Source organism: Bison bison, unplaced genomic scaffold (assembly GCF_000754665.1).
Source record: "Bison bison bison isolate TAMUID 2011002044 unplaced genomic scaffold, Bison_UMD1.0 scf7180017864020, whole genome shotgun sequence".
NCBI classification, from domain to species: domain Eukaryota; kingdom Metazoa; phylum Chordata; class Mammalia; order Artiodactyla; family Bovidae; genus Bison; species Bison bison.
Window position 1 is genome coordinate 1,540,251 of NW_011494592.1, and position 5,973 is coordinate 1,546,223.

The following is a 5,973-nucleotide window of genomic DNA, read 5'->3' on the forward strand; positions in this document are numbered from 1 at the left end:
TCCATATTATAGTAACGTTGATACCCAACATGTTGTCGGTGGCATGTGAACGGAATATATTTTCTATTTTGCTGTTATTTCTGCTTTCTCACCGTTGTACCCTGATTAAATTCTAGAGATGTAACTTCTGTTTCTTTTTAATTTACCATCTAAGCCACTGGGGAAACCCCTCATCTGCATTAGCAGAACAAAAATAATACCATCAAAGTTAAAAATCTGATTATGAAATAACTTGTTCCAAATTACTTGGAAGTAGTTAGGTCTTTCTTTTTGAAAGGAATGATTTTGAAATAACCCAGACTTTGGTCGATCTTGCATTTAATTTCTGTGTTAAAATAGCAGAGGTATTTGAAATATTCTTTCCATTTATTTTGAACCCTTCACTGAGAAATTAAACCACACAGCACCTTTGCCCATTAGGCTCAGGCAGTTTGATAAAAGAGAATGAAAAAAAACAAGACAGTTCAGATGTCCTAAGACAGTTTGGTAAGTGATTTGTCTCTCAAGAAACTGCGAGGCTTGAGTTCACTGCTGCTGATGCATAATACACCTCAGAAGCATAGAAGGGTCACTGATGTACATACATGTCATTGAGCATTATCTTCTATCAACCAGAGACCAAGGGTTTCAGGAACTATGGCAGGAAGCTCTCACCTCCTGCTGACTCTGAATCTCTGTGACTTCCTGAGCTCCTTGAAAGTGAAAGTCACTCAGTCCTGTCTGACTCTTTGCAACCCCACTGACTATACAGTCCATGGAAGTCTCCAGGGTAGAATACTGGAGTATACTGCAGAATACTGAGGATTTTCCAAACCCAGGGATCGAACCCAGGTCTCCCGCATTGTGGGCAGACTCTTTACCAGCTGAGCCACTAGGGAAGCCCAAGAATACTGGAGTGGGTAGCCTATCCCTTCTCCAAAGGATCTTCCTGACCTAGGAATCGAACTGGGGTCTCCTGCATTGCAGGCAGATTCTGAGCTCCTTATTTAATGAATTCTGTCCCCTTTCCCTTCCTCCCCGTTGACTGATGGTGACAACACTCCACAGAGCAGAAGGTCTGATCCAATAACCAACTATGGACTCTTCTCTTCCTTTTCCAGTCCTGCCTTTTCACCTCTTTCTCTTTTCTCTGCTCATTGCTCACCTTTGCCATTATCAGTGGGAAGCGGTGGACAAGCATTATTCAAGTGAAAATGCATTGCTATCCCAGTAGGAACATTTTAATTCAGACATAAGAGCAACTCACAATGAATATAGACTTGTAGAGTTTTCCATAGATTTGTTGTTCAGTCGCTCGGTTGTGTCTGACTTTGGTTAAGGTGGATTCTTAACCACTGGACCACCAGGGACATCCCTGAAAATTTCACTTTTATAAACTGAGATAACCAGTTTGATTTGTGGCGTTACCTAAATGTACAGTTGAGTGCCAAGTCACACAGTTATTTCAAGTCTTAGACACACACAGCCACAGCACAAAGCATTTCTTCATACATCTGCAGAAAGCGTGCACTCTTACCAAAACTCTGGCTTACAAGTTTCAAAGTGATGACTGTAAAACCGCCATCAACGTCGTGAGAATCACTAACAGATTTCCAGCTACACTTTGACAACATCTTCGTTGTCGCCTTGGGGCTCTTGAGAACGCTGAGCACAGATAAGATCCAGCCCTTCACCAGACAGTGTTTTTAATGTGCTGAGCTCTGCCTCCCCGGTGCTGGGCAGACAGCAGCAGGAGAGCTCATATTCTTCTTACTTCTCTGAAAGGCATTATTACGGCCTTTCTCTTACCTGAAGATGATGAATTTTTTTTCAAAAACATACATTACAAAACTGTATTTAGTCATCCTGTTTATGGATTAGTTGGAGAAAGTTCTTGTGAGATACATAAAACAGTAACTATGAGCTAAAACTGGTTTATTAATACTTCAAATTCAAAACTATGTACATTAGCTCTATTTCTGATTTGGATCAAATTAACTTGAAGAAATCAGATCATTCTTCATCAGATTGAAGAAATTAGTAGACCAAAAGAGAAAGGATGTTTTTACCTACTCTCTAAGACTCTGGCCTTTAGTTCTGATATTGTAAGGAAGTGCTTTCTGTATTAGCCAAAACAATTCTTCATATTCCAGACTTTAGCTTTTTGAGGGCATGGGTATAACCCATTTAGGTGAGAAAGAAGCAACAGAAAATGGATGTTCAGGAAAATTTTAAACAGAATGAATGACTTGCATTTTGCTCTGCCCCGTTTTCCATAATTGTTTTCTGGGCTGTTGATTTCCTATTGGGAAATGTGGGTTTTGAAAATAAGCAGACCTGCCTTTTCTAATTGATTAAATGGAGTGGGAAGGCAGAAAAAAGAACTGACTCTATTAAAACTGACTCTTTGAAGGTAGAAATCTGTGAAAGCCCTTGGCAGCTCCCAAAGGTGTTGGTCTTTTTATTTGTTAATAATAATACTTGATCTATGCTTGTTAACATTGGAACAATTAGCTTTCTATTTTAATGGAGGTGCACAGTGCTCTTTGTACTTAATCTACACAGAACATATGAAAATGGCCTGTTCAGTGGTTCCAATGGAAAAATGCTGGCCAGAGGATGCTCGGTGAGGCATGATGGGGTGCGGGGGAGGGGGGAGCTGCCCACTTGGCCTTCGAGCTGAGGAGGGGCAGGGAGCTGGCTGTGGTTTCCATCTCAGCTTCCACAGAATAAACAGAGGCAGGCCAGCAACCTTGGCTCAAAGGAGTTGGGGGGCTTCTCTGGTGGCTCAGTGGTAAAGAATCTGCCTGCCAATGTAGGAGAACTGAGTTCAATCCCGGGGTTGGGAAGATCCCCTGGAGAAGGAAATGGCACCCCACTCCAGTATTCTTGCCTGGAGAACCCCATGGACAGAGGACCTGGTGGGCTACAGTCCATGGGGTCGCAAACAGCTGGACACGACTGAAGGACTGAACAATAGAGAGCTCTCAGCTCAGAGGCACTCACACTGTACCTGACAGCTGACATATGAATTCAATCAGCACTATGAACACTAGCTTATCATTTTTAAGTATTTCAAGTGTTCCCATAGTTAATTTATCAAAGACATTTCATTTTTAATTTAGTTTTTTGTTAAATTATAAAAGTTTACCTTTAAAAATTGAGACACAAATGTAACTTTTAGAAAACTTTCCATGGAAGATTATTTATTATAAAAAAATTACACTTTCTTTGAGTCCCACCTTTTTTCAACCTTGTTCTGTGTAGCTGTCAGCAACTCTTGTCAGTAGTAGGATGGTTTAACTTACTTTTGAGCCCATCAATGAATCAGAGTGAAAACAATTTTAAAATTACCCTGAGAGGAAGAAAATCGAAGAGTACCATTCATTTTCCTTTGAAGTCTGCTCTGCTATATATAAGACATTTGCCTGTAGAACGCTCTGAGGTGATCCCCAAAGCAGAAACAACTCATGACGTTAATGACCATGTGCTCACACAGCCAGATTATGGACTGTAGCCTCCAGCAGGCTCCTCTGTCCATGAGATTCTCCAGACAAGATTACTGGAGTGGGTTATCATGCCTTCCTCCAGGGGATCTCCCCAGCCCAGGGATTGAACCCCGGTCTCCTGCATTGCCGCAGATTCTTCTCCCTTTGAGCCACCAGGGAAGCCACAAGATTGTCTCAGACTGTCGCCAGTTTGTAGAGGGTCCCCATCTGTGTCTCCTGAGAATTTATGATCATGGGGAAAGGCGCATGCGGCTCACGGCTTCTTGCTGCTCCCCCGCAGGTTTAAATCCTCTGTCTTGCGCTGGGACCAGAGAGTTGCGTTCATGATTTGTCTTCCATGCACGTCAGTTGTTACGAGAAACCAGTACAGATGTCCTTGTAGTGTAGAATCTGTCTTTACATTTCGACAATTAGGACTTTATTTTACCTCTGCTCTTTTATTATTCTCTTTGAGTATGCTCTTATTTCTCTGTATGACTGTAAAATTATAAAAAATGTAATTGCCACTAGTTAGTAAAAGGTACCTGGTGCGTTTTCAAAAACCTTCACATGCTACTAGTACACTTGTTATAACTTTTTAAAATCATAAATGAAGTTTTTACTCATTAGCAGTGAAAATGACAGTAATAATAAGAGCTTAGAATTTAATTTTAAGCATACTACTTTTTAACATAAATGGAAAATATGGAAATGGAGATGGAAATGAAATTTTTGTTTTATTTTAAGCATGTCATTACTCAGATTGCTTTCCTAGTACTCTTGTGACTCGTGAAGCACTTCTGGAATGAAGAATATCTGCTGTGAAATGGTCAAGTGTTCAGTACTTACGTTTCTGCTGCTGCTGCTGCTGCTAAGTTGCTTCAGTCGTGTCCGACTCTGTGCGACCCCATAGACGGCAGCCCACCCGGCTCCCCAGTCCCTGGGATTCTCTAGGCAAGAACACTGGAGTGGGTTGCCATTTCCTTCTCCAAAGCATGAAAGTGAAAAGTGAAAGTGAAGTCGCTCAGTCGTGTCGGACTCTTAGCGATCCCATGGACTGCAGCCTACCAGGCTCCTCCATCCATGGGATTTTCCAGGCAAGAGTACTGGAGTGGGGTGCCATTGCCATGTTTCTGCTAAAGACATAAGACCTTTTCAAAGGTCAGTCGTTTGAGGTTAGCATCTGAGGACCACCTGGATTTTATCCTTCTTTTGTATTTCTCTACAGTCGTGTCACTGGACCAATGCAAGGACATCCCCTGATGCCCATTATCGTTATCAAGGCACTTTACATTTGTCTTAACAATGAGTTGCTTAGCAACTGACCTGATGAAACCTATTGGATCTTCTCTCTGTCTTTTTGGAATATGTCAGGAACTAAATGGAGTAGGTTTGATTTTGCACAATATTTTAGCATTCTACCATCTCTGAAGGTTTATAAACAGTTTTATTTATTTGTTTTTGAATAGGTCTTATTTTTGTTCTTTAAACCCAGACTTCCTTGAATGGGTTTTATTTTTGTTCTTCAGTCTTGTGACTTCCATTACTTGGAAGTCAATTATAACTTTTACTATATCTTCAAGAGATATTATTCCTAATATTTGAAGATTTGTTTCATATATTAGATCTTAGCTCAAACTTGATCAGTCTTTGTAACAAGTCAATTAAATTATGCTATGTCCAAAATATAATGTTAGATTATTGGTAAATAGGCATGATTTCTACCTCTAGCAAAGGAGTTTAAAATTCATCTGGAGCCACACAGCTTTATTCTATACTTGATGTCTCAGTTGGTAAAGAATCTGCCAGCAGTGTGGGAGATCCAGATTTGATCCCTGGGTTGGGAAGATCCCCTGAAGAAGGGAATGGCAACCCACTCCAGTATTCTTGCCTGGAGAATCCCATGGACAGAGGAGCCTGGTGGGCTACAGTCCATGGGGTTGCAAAAAGTTGGATACAACTGAGGAGCTAACACTTTAATTTTCTGACAAAGAAAAGCAGTGTTTGATAAGTGACCAACAAGGACAGTGAGTACAGGGATTCAGGAAGGAAGCAAAAATAATATCCTTGATGTTATTCAGGAAAGGATAACCATGATAGATTTCTTGGATACCATAGGGAGATAAGAGAATGCAGAACTTTCTAGATGGATGGAGAAAATACAACATTCCTGAATTCGTTTTAGGTGTACAGAAATGCATAAAAGTGGCAACATTTGTAAAGGCATTGACTTTTTTTCTTAAACCATTCTAATGCGATTAGTATATAATTTAAGGTAGAATACCTATCTTTTGCAAGTGTTACATCAATGAATAGTTTACCTCATTAAAAATCACACAGTAAAGATGTCTACAGCAAAAAGATTAATAATGTTATAGTTGGAGTTATAGATATTTTATACAAAAAAAAGAATGTGATACTCCAGTTCATATTTTGAGTTAAACCACTGCTTCATTCAGTTAACAAGTAGTAAGTATCTCAAAGAGTCAGACATGACTGAGCTCCC